This window comes from Macaca nemestrina, chromosome 7, assembly GCF_043159975.1.
Source record: "Macaca nemestrina isolate mMacNem1 chromosome 7, mMacNem.hap1, whole genome shotgun sequence".
NCBI lineage: Eukaryota > Metazoa > Chordata > Mammalia > Primates > Cercopithecidae > Macaca > Macaca nemestrina.
In genome coordinates, this window is record NC_092131.1 from 145931412 (window position 1) to 145946435 (window position 15024).

The following is a 15024-nucleotide window of genomic DNA, read 5'->3' on the forward strand; positions in this document are numbered from 1 at the left end:
GTATTGCCAAGTAGCTACAAGATGAGAACAGGGAACTGTGGGAGGCGGAGATGGGTGGATCACGAGATCAGGAGATCAAGACCATCCTGGCTAACATGGTGAAACCCCATCTCTACTAAAAATATAAAAAATTAGCCAGTCACGGTGGTGGGATCTGTAGTCCCACCTACTCAGGAGGCTGAGGCAGGAGAATCGCTTGAACCCGGGAAGCAGAGGCTGCAGTGAGCCAGGATCGTGCCACTGCACTCCAGCATGGGTGACAGAGTGAGACTCCATCTCAAAAAAAGAAAAAATGAGAACAGGGAATTACTATATGAAGTGGCTGCTTCAGTTTGCACTATCCATAACCCTTTTTCTTTGCTTCCATTATCTTATTTCTCTGCTTATGTATGTGCTGGTCTGGTCCTATTACCTGCTACCTTAAGAATTGTTTCTGCTGATATAAATGTCTAACTTTAAGATCCAGTTCGTGAAGCATGTCTCACGAACCTTTCCTCAACTCCTAGGGAAACAATGATCTAAGTTGTGTAATTTAATATTTTTCAGTAGTTTAGACTGGCCTTACCTAAGATGAGTCCATTTTAGTGAGTTTTTGCTGAATTTAAATGAAACACTCTCATTTTCTAATACGTAAAGTTGATAGGAATTTGTAGATCGAATATATCTGAAACAAAGTTATCGCTTGCAGAATCAGTAGTTTACAATATGACAGTAAAATATGTTATTTCTATATGGCAACATCAAGAACTTACCGTTGTTTTTGCAGTGTGTGTAAATTTAAAAATGTAATTGGATGAGTGTCACTTTAGTGACATCTTGCTTGGAGTAAAGTTGGTGCTTCTGGGAACCTGGGAAATATATTCCAACAAGATGCTTTAGTTAATGTAAGTGAATCACTTCCATAATTTGATTGCAGTCATTAGATCTATTAATAAGATATATCAAAGCAATCTATGATCAAAATTTAACTGTCAGATTATTAAATGCATGTCCTTTTTTCTGAAGCAGGAGCTACTAGCAAGCAGCATTTTAGGCAGATTCTACATGTACAGGTTTTTAAGAAGTCAGAAGGTCAAAGATAAATTTTGAATTTATAGAATCATGTAGTCAGGGAAAACTGAATTCAATACACATTTATTTTAATGACTGTCACATACAAGGCATAAAAAGGTTAAAAAAGAATAAGACATTATTCTTACCACTTTAAAACATTCACCCTCTTGTGTGGTAGACTCATCAATTGAATTTATCAAAAGTAAATTTTGTTAAATGCAGTAACGGTATATAAGCAGTGGTATAAACAAATGCAGAATTAGGTGAGGGAGAGACTCAACAAGGACATAATATTTTTACTGGCAAAATTCAGGATAGTGGCCTTAATGAAAAATCAAGGGATGGGCTATAAATCCAAACACACTTAACAATATACTTACTTGGTCATTGTTATTCTCACTAGCAGAAATTAGATTCAGAGTTGATGATGACAGTGAGCTTTGCCAATAATGTGAATAAATAGAGGAAAATAGCTTGGGAGAAAATGTGCTTGACTAAGGAATAGGATTTCCACCAACTAATCACAATCCTCTTATGTTAAGTTGTGATCTACAAATAGAAGAAAGAATATAAAGTAATAGTAGAGAAGAAAAGGATGTGAGCTGGGTGGGAACTGGGGCAGAGTACCATAGTACAGATTGCCACAACCAATGTCACCTTAAACTTGGCCTTTCACAACAACCTTTCTTCTATGCCTTAGGGCCTTGCCACCTCAAATTGCTTTCATTTACTGTCATTTCATTTACTCATTTCATTACTCATTTCAGTTACTCTAATTCTTTTAATAGTAGATATTCCTTCTTTCCCTCAGTCTGGCAGCATCGGTTTCATCTTTTATTTTTCTCTCATCCTCGTGTCCAGTATTTTAACAAGTTTCTCAGTTTGCAGTGTAGCTTAAATTTCTCCTTGTCTTCCTGTTTCCACTGCTGATATGGTTTGGCTGGGTCCCCACCCAAATCTCATCTTGAATTGTAGCTCCCATAATTCCCACGTGTTGTGAGAGGGATCTGGTGGGAGATAATTGAATCTTGGGGTCAGTTTCCCCCATACTGTTCTCAGGGTGGTGAATAAATCTAATGAGATGTGATGGTTTTATAAAGGGAAACCTCCTTCACTTAGCTCTCTCCTCATTCTCTCTTTTCTGCTGCCATGTAAGATGTGCCTTTCGCCTTCCACCGTGATTGTGAGGCCTCCCTCCCCCAATTGTGAGGCCTCCCCAGCCACATGGAACACAAGTCCATTAAACCTCTTTTTCCTTATAAATTACCCAGTCTCAGGTGTATCTTTATCAACAATGTGAAAATGGATTAATACAGTAAATTGGTACCAGTAGAGTGGGGCACTGCTGTACAGATACGCAAAAATATGGAAGTGGCTTTGGAACTGGGTGACAGGCAGAGATTGGAACAATTTGGAGAGCTCGGAGAGCTCAGAAGAAGATAGAATAATGTGAGAAAGTTTGGAACCTTCTAGAGACTTGCTGAATGGCTTTGACCAAAATGCTGATAATAATATGGACAATGAAATCCGGCTGAGGTGGTCTCTGATGGAGATGAACCTGTCGGGAACTGGACTCTTGCTATGCTTTAGCAAAGAGACTGGTGGCCTTTTGCCTCTGCCCTAGAGATTTGTGGAACTTTTAAGTTGGGGGAGATTATTTAGGGTATCTGGCAGAAGCAATTTCTATGCAGCAAAGTGTTCAAGGGGTGACTTGGGTGCTGTTAAAAGCATTCAGTTTTAAAAGAGAAACAGCATAAAAGTTCAGAAAATTTGCAGCCTGACAATGCAATAGAAAAGAAAAACCCATTTTCTGAGGAGAAGTTCAAGCCTGCTGTAGAAATTTGCATAAGTAACAAGGAACCAAATGTTAATCACCAAGACAATGGGGAAAATGTGTCCATGGCATGTCAGAGGTCCTCACAGCAGCCCCTCCCATCATAGGCCCAGAGGCCTAGGAGGAAAAAACGGTTTCATGGGCCAGTCCCAGGGTCTCCCTGCTCTTTGCAACCTAGGGACTTGGTGCTCTGCATCCCAGCCGCTCCAGCCATGGCTAAAAGGGGAAATCTTTACCTAGATTTCAGAGGATGTATGGAAACACCTTGATGTCCAGACAGAAGTTTGCTGCAGAGGTGGGGCCCTCATGGAACCTCTGCTAGGGCAGTGCAGAATGGAAATCTGGAGTTGAAGCCCCTACACAGAGTCCCCACTGGGGCACTGCCTAGCAGAGCTGTGAGAAAAAGGCCACCATTCTCCAGACCCCAGAATGGTAGATCCACCAATGACTTGCACCATGCACCTGGAAAAGCTGCAGACACTGAACACCAGCCCGTGAAAGCCACCAAGAGAGGCTGTATCCTGCAAAACGACAGGGGCAGAGCTGCTCAAGACCATGGGAACCCACCTCTTTCATCAGCGTGACCTGGATGTGAGACATGGAGTCAAAGGAGATCATTTTGGAGCTAAGATTTGACTGCCCCACTGGATTTCAGACTTATGTGGGGCCTGTAGCTCCTTCGTTTGAACAATTTCTCCCATTTGGAATGGGTGTATTTTTCCAATGCCTGTACCCCCATTGTATCTAGGAAGTAACTAGCTTTTTGATTTTACAGGCTCATAGGTGGAAGGGATTTGCCTTATCTTGGGTAAGATTTTGGACTGTGGACTTTTGAGTTAGTGCTGAAATGAGTTAAGACTTTGAGGGACTGTTGGGAAGGCATATTTGGTTTTGAAATGTGAGAACATGAGATTTTGGCGGGGAGGGCAGGGTGGAATGATATGGTTTGGCTGTGTCCCCACCCAAATCTTATCTTAAATTTAGCTTCCATAATTCCTACATGTTGTGGGAGGGACTTGGTGGTTGATAATTGAATCATGGGGCGATTTCCCCCATACTGTTCTCATGGTAGTGAATAAGTCTCACAAGATCTAATGGTTTTATAAGGAGAAACCCCTTTTGCTTGACTCTCATCTTCTCTTGTCTGCCCCCATGTAAAATAAGCCTTTCACCTTCCACCATGATTGTAAAGCCTCCCCAGCTATGTGGAACTGTGAGTCCATTAAACCTTTTACTTTATAAATTACCCAGTCTCAGGTATGTCTTTAACAGCAGCATGAAAATGGACTAATATGACTGCCAAGACCATAATTCAGTACTTCACCATCTCATTCCTGGATTATTACAGCAGCAACATAGCTGTTCTGTGCCCTTGTCCTTTTTCCCCACTGCACTATGCTGTATGTTGCAGTCAAAATAAGCCTTCTTGCTATTTACCAGCATTCAACATCCACTTCAGTCCCTCAGACATCTCACTGTTTGCCTTATATTTTGTGATCCTACTTTCATTCCTGCTTTACATCTTTTTTTACATAATTTCTTTGTCTCCAGACTCTATTTAATTACATCTTTTTTGGGTTTGTTTGTTTTTTTTTTTTTTGAGACGGAGTCTTGTTCTGTTGCCAAGGCTGGAGTGCAATGTCGTGATCTCGGCTCACTGCAGGCGCTACTTCCCGGGTTCGTGCCATTCTCCGGCCTCAGCCTCCTGAGTAGCTGGGACTACAGGCTCCCGCCACCATGCCCGGCTAATTTTGTTTTTGTATTTTTAGTAGAGATGGGGTTTCACCATGTTAGCCAGGATGGTCTCGATCTCCTGATCTCGTAATCTGCCTGCCTTGGCCTCCCAAAGTGCTGGGATTTGAGCCACCACGCCCGACCATTTAATTACATCTTAACCATTTTTAAAGCCACAGTTCAAGTACTATGAAACATTCCTTAGCTACTGTGGTACACATTGACCTTTCCTTGACTTCATAGTGTGTAGTGAGTTCTGTACAATTTAGCACTTAATCACTCTTAATTTTTTTCCAATGCTGTTCTAATAAGCTATTTGAAGGTGGGGACAACAACTTTCACATCTTTTTATTTTTCACCTGGTAGTAGGACTAGTGAATATATTTTTTTGTTTATTGCATTCTTAGAGGCACTTTTATTTTTTTCTACATATTATTTCTGTGTTTTATAACATAATGTAATTTTCTTCCAAAACAAGATATTAAACTGACGGTGCATTTTACAGAATAAAGGACTGACAGCAATTGATAATTACATTTATGAAACTGAAGTAATCATTTATTGAGAGTTTCAGTTTTCCCAATCCCATATCTTTCACTATATACCTAGATTTAAAAATAACGTATGTTCTAAATGAAGGCCATTGTGTCCTTCATCTAAAAACCACTGAGCAGATGACTACTACATGGTTTAGTAACCTTTCATGACTGAGTAGTTATGGTTTTATGGACCAATTAGTTATTCTGTATTCCAGGCTAGTTCCCAAGAGATAAACTTGGAATTTTAAAGACCCCTAAACATTGAATTGGAGAAGGCTTCTTTAAGTTTGGTCCTAGCAGAGGGTTTGAGCTAATTTTTTTTAGGAGACAAAACCCAAGGCTAAGGTAACTTGTTTGAGTTATGGCCAAAGCCTGAAGGTGACAAAGGAAACCTGTTGGTGGGGGCAGATGAGGAAGGAGGTAGATTTATTTGGGAAGTATGGAAGGAATAGGACTGAAATAGGAAAACAACTGTGAGGGCCTGAAGTGTTTCAAATTCATACAAGTGGCTACCTAAGCCACATATACAGAGCTTTCTTTCCGGGTCAGGGGCAGGGTCCAAAGATCTTCCTTTTAAAGACCCTTTCAGCTTTAAAATTGTATTTTATTTTGTGCTACTTGGTTACAGCAGTGGTTCTCTAATTATGACCCTATTAGCACCACCTGGGAACTTGTTAGAAATTTAAACTTGGGGACTCCCCTGCAACCCAGAATTACTATAACAGAAACTCTGGGGTTATGGTCAGCAGTCTTTGTTTCAGCCATCTTCCAGGAGATTCTCATTATCTAACTGAAACTGAAGTTTGAGAAACTACTGGATTAGAGGAGGCCTTTTTTTTTTTTTTTTTTTTTTTTTTTTGAGACGGAGTCTCGCTCTGTTGCCCAGGCTGGAGTGCAGTGGCTGGATCTCAGCTCACTGCGAGCTCCGCCTCTCGGGTTCTCGCCATTCTCCTGCCTCAGCCTCCCGAGTAGCTGGGACTACAGGCGCCCGCCACCACACCCGGCTAATTTTTTGTATTTTTTAGTAGAGACGGAGTTTCACTGTGTTAGCCAAGATGGTCTCGATCTGCCCGTCTCGGCCTCCCAAAGTGCTGGGATTACAGGCGAGGAGTCATATTCTTAAAAACAAAACAAGCACTTTGGGAGACCAAGGTGGGTGGATCACAAGGTCAGGAGATTGAGACCATCCTGGCTTAACACGGTGAAACCCCGTCTCTACTAAAAATACAAAAAATTAACTGGGCGTGATGGCAGGCGCCTGTAATCCCAGCTACTGGGAGGCTGAGGCAGGAGAATGGCATGAACCCGGGAGGCAGAGCTTGCAGTGAGCCGAGATCACGCCACTGCACTCTAGCCTGGGCGACAGAGTGAGACTCCGACTCAAACAAAGCAAAACGAAACAACAACAATTAGTCCAAAGTCTCATGTCTCAAAGTGATAGTATGGTAGTCCCCCATTATCTGCAGTTTCACTTTCTGAAGTTTCAGTTACTTGCAGTCAACCACAGACCAAAAATATTAAATGGAAAATATCAGAAAAAAATTTTTGTAAGTTTTAACTTGCTCCCTAGTCTGAGTAGTGTGATGAAATCTTGTGCCATCCTGCTCCGTCCTGCCCTTCAGTCACTTGATAGTCATCACAGTTAGGGGTAATGGTAGTGCTATGCTCAAGTAACCCTTATTTTACTATGTAATTATTACAATTACTAATTTTACTATTCATATTATTAGTTATAATTAATCATTAGTTACTGTTTATCTCTTACTATGCCTAATTTATAAATTAAGCTTTATTATAGGTATATATAGGAAAAAACATAGTATATATAGGGTTCTGTACCATCTGTGGTTTCAGGCATCCACTGGGGGTCCTGGAAGGTATCCCTCGAGAATGAGGGGGGACTACTGTATTCTGAGTCATTCTTAAGTCCTCCAAGGTAGAATTCATAATTCCATAATTTCGATGTTTTTGAATATAATTCTGCTACAACCTCATTTTTAAATTTTAAAGTATTTTAAGTTTACACTTTTCCTCTAAACTAAAATCTTTAGTCTCAGTAATTGTGTATTAAATGAACTGATGAAAAAAGTTTAAACACATAGTGTTTAGTCATTATCTTCTTTTTTCTTTGGAGCACTTAGTGTCTTAATCATAGTTATTTTAAGTTCCCAGTCTCATAATTCCAAAATCTGTCATATCTGAGTCTGGTTCTGATGCTTGGTTTGCTTCTTCAGTTGAATGAAAAAGATGGAACATAGTTCCATAGTTCATAGTTCTTAGAATATCTAAGAACTATGGGACAATTACAAAAGGTATAACATAAGCATAATGGGAATATCACAAGTAGAAGAAAGAAAGGAACAGAAGAAATATTTGAAGTAATAATAACTTAAGAATTTCCCCGAATTAATGACACACACCAAATTCAGGAAGCTCAGAGGACACCAAGCATGGTAAATACCAAAAAAAAAAAAAGTCTAAGCTTATTTTACTCAACCTGTAGAAAATTAGTGAAAATCTTGAAAGAAGCCGGAGAGAAAAAAACCACTTTACCTACAGAGGAATAAAGATGAGCATTATATCAGATTTGAACTGAGAAAACACGCAACCTAGAAGAAAGTGGAGTGAAATATTGGTGTTGAAGAAAAAGTAAAACCACCAACCTAGAATTTTGTATCTGGCAAAATTACTCTTCAAGAGTGAAAAAGAAGTAATGACTTTCTCAGAGAAACAAAAGTTGTAATTTGTCACGGGTAGACCTGCCTTGCACAAAATGTGAGGAAGTCTTCAGAGAGAAGGAAAATATTGATAAAGGTCAGAAATTCAGATCTATATAAAGGAAGAGTGAGAAGAAATAAATGAAAATAAAATAACATCTTTTATTTTTCTTATATTTACTTGATCTTATAGATAACAGTTCAAAATAGTAATGGAGTGGTCATTGAGTATGGCTCATGGATAAGCGAAATGAATGACAACAGTGTCATTCACTGCTGGGATGAAGGAGTTGAGAATACTCTAAGGTACTTGCACTAACCGTGAAGCAGTATAGTGTTATTTGAAAGTGGACTTCGATTAGTCATAAATGTATATTGCAAACTCTAGAGCAACCAATAAAATTTTTTTTAATAAAGGAAGCGTACTTGATTGCTAAGAGACTTTAGAATATGGAATCATGTAAAATGCTCAAATAAATTCAGAATAGAAGACAAAAGAGAAATGGAAACAACATGGGCAATGAATAGTAAAAAGTTAAAGATATGGTCCATATCAATTCAATTATATCAGGAATCATTTCAAGTGTGGATGTTTTAAATAACACCAATTAAAAGACTATCAGAGTGAATAAAAAACAAGACTCAACTATATGTTGTCTACAAGTTTATCCTTTACAGCAACCAATTTCATTTTATCATTTAGTAACCAATTACTTGTAACATATTTCATGAATGTGTTGTAACACTGAAGTTGAGAACCTTTGCAAAATACTATAAGCCAGTGGCAAAGTGCTTAAATTACAGAGGTAAAGAGGAAGTGGCCATATTTGGTGCCCAGTGTTATGTATAAACCACTTAATTTCTTCTACTTAGAATTAATTTTACAAGTAATTATTGAGCACTTGTTATGTGGATTCTAATTTTTTATAAAATAGCTTGATTGAGATAATTTACATACCAAATAATTTTTCCTCTATTAAATAGATTTGAGGAACCTCCAAACAGAAAGCAAGCTCCTTTTTGTTCTTTGATAGTTGACCACTCCCACTCCCATCCTAGTTTTGGGTGCTACCTTTCTTTGGGGCTGCAGTTTACTTTTGATGCCCTCCCTCAGTAAAGGGTTTCAGCTATTTATAGCTTTCATTATGTTCATAATAATAAGGAAATCATTGGGTACAAACTTGAAAACTAGTGGGTAATTTACATGAGGGGCCCACTTTTATTAAATAGCGGGTCTTGACACAATGCTTAAGTATTAACAGTTTTCTCTCTGTATTACTTTCTTATTCCATCTTTGCTTCTAGCCAATTTAAGCCTGGGTTTTCTTTCTCAGCTCCTTTCATCACTTTGTTCTTTTTCCTCCAGCACTGCCTCTGAAATTAAGTGCCCAGTCTTTGGCTTCCTGAAAATGATGATCAGAATTTCTTAACAGTCTCCCTGAACTAATTTCCCCTAGGGTATACTGTTTCTGTTTGTCACTCTTCCCAAAGGTATTTCTTGCTTTTAATCCTTCCGTAGGTGACTTCCCCCTGGGTAACTAGTGTATTCCTGTTGAACACTACACTTGTATTTCCTTTTACTGTTTTCGTTAATCACGAATTCCCCACCTTTCCTGATAGTCACTACGATAGGTAAACTCTTTGGGTGGCCCCAAAATATCTGCATTGGTGAATTATTACATCTACTTTAAAGCTTGTATTTAATGAATATGGATTACATTTTTATCTGGTCTAAAACAAGACACAAAATAATATCCAATAAATTGTGAAAGGAAGTATTTTCTCAACACTTCCATAGTACAGAGTGTTTGTAGTGGAAAATTCAGAACCTCCTACTTTGTCTCCCTGTCTTTTGTTGCTCCTTGAATTTTTCTCCATCCCCTTTTTGTTTTCTTTTTCATTTCTTGTTCTTACCCTTTTCTCGTCCTCTTTTTTCTCTGTCTCTCACTTCCTTTATTTTCACATCATAGAAGAAAAATAGTTATTCATATAATTTATAAAAATATTGTGTCTGTTTTTCTTACATTTAGAATCTGAGAAGTTAGCAGCTTTTTATTAGGTTGTTTCAAAGTTTTATTAGGTTGTTTAAGAAAATATGTGATTAACCTTTGATATTAAAAGATAACAAAATCATTTAATAATGTCCTATAGAGAAGGTGTGAGTCAGCAAGCAGGTTTATAGAAGAAAAGGGTTATGCTAGATTGCTTGCTTGCTTGTAGTCTCCAGATATGAAGATACCAAATTTCAACCTGTTGCAGACACCTGTTGAAGGCAGAGAGGAATTAAGCTAGAAAGACAGTTTGAGATTCCTAATTTCTAAAGTGAGATGTGATTGGGATTCCTGACTTCTAACGTGAGATGTAAAATGTCGTGAATTATCTACATTTTCAGCCTATTTGGGGAGAAGTACGATTTATGTCTTGCTTTAAATGATAGAATAAAATCTCTGTAATTGTTTAAAATCAGTTTTTAAGTAAGTTGGAGTGCATATTCCAGCATTAGCAGTGCAGTATAAACAATGGAGAGGTTGCTCAGACAGCTGCTCTCCATAATGAAGACAATGACCTGTGAGGGACTGTAACTGAAACTCAGCAAGAGAAATCCAGTTTTATAAGAAATTGTTTTGGGATGTCAGTTTTATAGTGTTTGTTACTTGTTTATATAGCTGAGGTTACATGTGTTAATCTTTGCTATGACTTAAAGAGATAAATGGGCTCTGGAATAATTGTGGCACATTAAAAAACAAAACAATTATATTTTAGACCTAGATATTTTGGCTGTTTTGGACTACAGTTGTTCATCCCTTGAGTTCCAAATGTAAAAATGTTACATTCAGTAATATCTTGTTTGTTACTGCCATTCTTGTTCTTTTTTTATTTAGAATCATAAGTAGTATTTTTGTTATAATACTAATACAAGTCAGTGATAGAAGAGGCATCAACAAATCAGCAGGAGGATTAAGAAATAGTTTAGTGCAGTTGGTTAGCTGTTTGGCAGAGGGAGAGAATAAATTAGCCTCAACCCCTAACAGTCATCAACAGAATTCCAGATGAATACATAGTTAAATGAAAACAACAGTGGGATGATTTTCAAAAAGTAGGACAAAATAGAAATGAACTTCTGATAGAATGAAAGATTTTCTCTATTAAGTAGAAGAAGACATCTCAGAACAAACAAGTGAAAATAGATATTACTACTTAAAATGAAAACCCCCAAAAAAACTTAGGTGTTTTTTTTTCACTTATACTGAATCCCGGTTAAAAGACAGGACAGAGGAAAATGTGAATGGTTATGTAGTCATTAAAATGTTTCATGAGTTCATGTAACTACGTTAGTAAATTCTTCTGTTAAAATATTAGTGGGATAAAAAATGCAGTATAGTTGGGCAGTTTCACACAGAGAACTGCACATACACACACACAGACACACACACATGCACACAAAATCCTAGTCTTAGCAAAAGAGAGTGGAAGAAAAATACACCAAAAAATGTTGCTTTTTGGTAATGTTGGGAGCGGTGATAACGGTTTTCAAAATATTTATTTTCTTCTTTTTCGTGTGTTTTTTAGCCTTTCTGAGATGAACAGTTTACCTTAAAAATATTTATTTTAAAACTGCTTGCTTACAGAATTAAAATACTTCATAATTCCTTTCCAACTTGAGTTTTCAGCTTATCTTCTCTATCCTCCTTTCCCTTACACACAGTTCCCTTACCAGGACTGGCACAGTTCAGTTAACAAAATTTTACAAAAATTTTAATGTGAATGCCTTCAACTTGTTCCATTTTTACTACATGGCCCACCACATCTTATTTATATTAGGTCCAGCTGCATCACACATTTATGTTATTTGCCTATCCCTGAAGGATATCCTTGCTTTGAGACTCGTGCCTGATAGTTATGGAGGAACTTGGAGTATTTGTTGTTCTGTTAAAAATCTGTCTTACAGTCTTCCATCTCTTTCTTTAGCTGTGGTTGTACCCTTTAGCAGTAATGCTTCCCTTTTCCCTCTGCATATAGAAAAACATCTTTCAAGACTATGATAAATGCCACCTCAGTTTATGCTTTTGAGTGTTTTTGTTGTTGTTGTTGTTGTTGTTTTTGTGGTTCCCCATTTAACCTTGTACTTCCATTACGGCGTTTATCACGGTTTGCATGTACCACATTTTTAAACCATGTATGCCTTTCTCTTCCAGTAGATTTTGAGCCCCTGATGGGCAACAACTGTATCTTCTTCATCTTTTTATCTCCCACAGTGCTATGTTACAAATATTTATGGTCTTAACTTGATTTAAATAATAACTTGTCACGGTTTAAATCGCTAGTCAGAAAGGTATTTTAATCCATTTTTACCTATAACACGTTTATTCTTGTTTGATGTGTAATCTTAACACACTGTATTTTATTTTTTAAAAGGACATTTATTTTTTACATATTAAAAGCAGACCAGGTGTGGTGGCTCACACCTGTAATCCCAGCAGTTTGGGAGGCCAAGGTAGGCAGATTGCCTGAATCCATGAGTTCATGACCAGCCTGGGCAACATGATGAAATCTCATCTCTACCAAAACAAAAACAACAACAAAAAAAACTAGCCAGGTGTGGTGGTGTGTGCCTGTAGTCCCAGCTACTCAGGAGGCTGAGGTGGAAGGATCACCTGAAACCTGGAAGTTTGAGGCTGCAGTGAACCGTGATCATGCCACCGCACTCCAGCCCAGGTGACAGAGTAATCCCTTTCTCAAAACTCATAGACACACACACAAACACACACACACAGCAAAAGCATACTCATTACAGAAAAAATTTTAAAGCATAAAATAATGTTTTCATCATCTACATGACATCTACATGTTTCTTTTGATTTATTTTTTTCTTTACATAGTTGTTTGTTCTAGTATAGTCTAAACCATGTATATTTTTTCTTAATCATATAATCATTCAACAAATGTTAATCAAGGACTGATGATCAGGCAGATACTCTTTTAGAACTCTAGGGCTAAGCAGTAAACAAAATAATCAAAAATACTTGCTTTTATAAAGTTTATATAGTAGTAGAGGGAGACATAACAAACAATAAGTAAAACTATATATGCTCTGTTATATGATAGTAAATTCTCTGAAGAAAAGGAAGAGAATACGGAGTATGTATGTCAGGAAGAGGATTAAAGTTTTAAATAGGTTGATTGATCAGAAGATCACCAGTAAGGTAACATTTGAATAAAGACCTGAATTATGGAGTGAGCCGTGTATCTGAAGACAAAGCATTTATTTATAGTGGTGGAACCTAAATGTTCAACAACAAAAAAAGAATGCTTATTATTTTTAAATTACGCCAGGATTTTAATGTATAGCTGTAAAAAGATTCTGTTGTTTATATATAATGTCTTGAGAAAATGCCCACCATGCAATGTTAAATAGGGGGAAAAAAAAAACTATCCTATTTTAAAAAAGATTTTATATACATATGTATGCAAATATATAAGTAGAAGAAAATATACCCCAAGTAAACAGATACTCTTTGTAGGGCTTGGTTTTTTAATTTCTTGAAGAATTGTTCGTTTTTTTCAGTTTTCTTGATTATATATTAAGCTTTAAAAGTATATAAAAATTTATTTTGATACATTTTAACTTCCAGGACCAGCCTTAATGGGGCAATGGGTGTTAAACTTACCCTCCCTCCATGATCAACTGTAAAAATGGAAAAAAGACATGAAGCAACTGGGTTTTATTTGGCATTAGATAGCCAACTATAGGGCTATGATCCTTAGGAGAAGGGAAATCCAATAGGTAAGCTTACCCTGATTATCCAAACTGTGGCTGAGGGAAATAACACCCAAATAGAGACTAGAGGTTTAGTAGGATAGAAGAAACAGTGACTGGAGTGCATGACTGCTGAAGCAGTTGGAATTGTAAGGCTTCTACTGGAAGGAAGAGAGCTGCTTAGAGAAGAAGCTTCAGAAACCTTTGTGGAGATCATCCTGAATCTTTAGCTGAATGCCGAACTCCACATGTGCAGAGCCAGTCTTTTCTGAGAACAACTGCTGAGGCCTATAGTCAAAAGGAGGTTCTGGAGATTACACAGTGCTGAAAGACAGAATTTCAGACAGCCAAATTGGAGAGGTCTTGTTCAGCACCTTGGGCATTCATTAAGACTTCAGGAAGTCTATACCATAAAGACTAGGGCTACTTTACCCATAGAGTAAGAGCTATTTTAGATCAATTCTAGCAAAGCATAAAGCTAACCAGTAAAAATATCAGGTTAAACTGCCAGTAAATAACTTCATGCAAAAACAAAACACACTAAAAGAATTCCAAATGTCCCACAACATAGTACCCACAATGACCAGCTGTATAAAAAATTACTAAACAAATGAAGAAGCAGGGAACTATAGGGAAAAAATTAGAAATAGACCCAGAGATGACAGAGACATGGAATTAGCAGCCAACTATTTTATATTGTCTCTGATAAATATGCTCAAAGATTAAAAGGAAAAGATGGACCCTATCCATGCACAGATAGGAAATCTCAGCCAAAGTAGAGCTCTAACTAAGAATCAAATGGAAAACCTAGAACAAAAAATTTAATATCTGAAATGAAAAATTCACTGAATATGCTAAATGACAGATTGGAAACTACAAAAGAAAACTTCACTGAAGTTAACCACAGAGAGAAAGAGGAAAAAAGAAATGAACAAGCCTCTGTGACTCATGGGCCAATATATGTGTAAATGGAGTCCCAGAAGAATAGATACTGGAGCAGAAAAATAATTTGAAGGTATGATTATTGAAAGATTTATAAATTTGAAGAAAACCCACATACCAGTGGATTTCAGCAAACACTAAGCATAGTAAACACAGAAGAAATCATAGTAGCACAAGTATAATTACTTAAAACTGAAGATAAAGAGAATGTCTTAAAGACAGCCAGAGGGGCAGGAATGGGGAAAACACATGATATACATAGGGAAACAGCAGCAACGAAGATCGACTTCTCATCAGAAATAATGGAGGCTGGAAGACAATGGAACCTTTAAAGTGCTGAAGGAAAAAAATTGTCAATCTGGAAATTTAAATCAAACAAAAATACATTTCTGAATGTAAACAAAATAGACGTTTTGAGATGAGCAAAAGCTAAGAGAATTCATCACTG

At 37.3% G+C, this 15024-nt stretch overlaps 1 protein-coding gene across 3 annotated transcripts in view; it reads left to right on the forward strand.

Annotated features, from left to right (window-relative positions):
- LOC105489849 (regulatory factor X7) overlaps nucleotides 1–15024 on the forward strand; it is a 163889-nt gene that overhangs the window by 10171 nt on the left and 138694 nt on the right. The window lies entirely within an intron of this gene.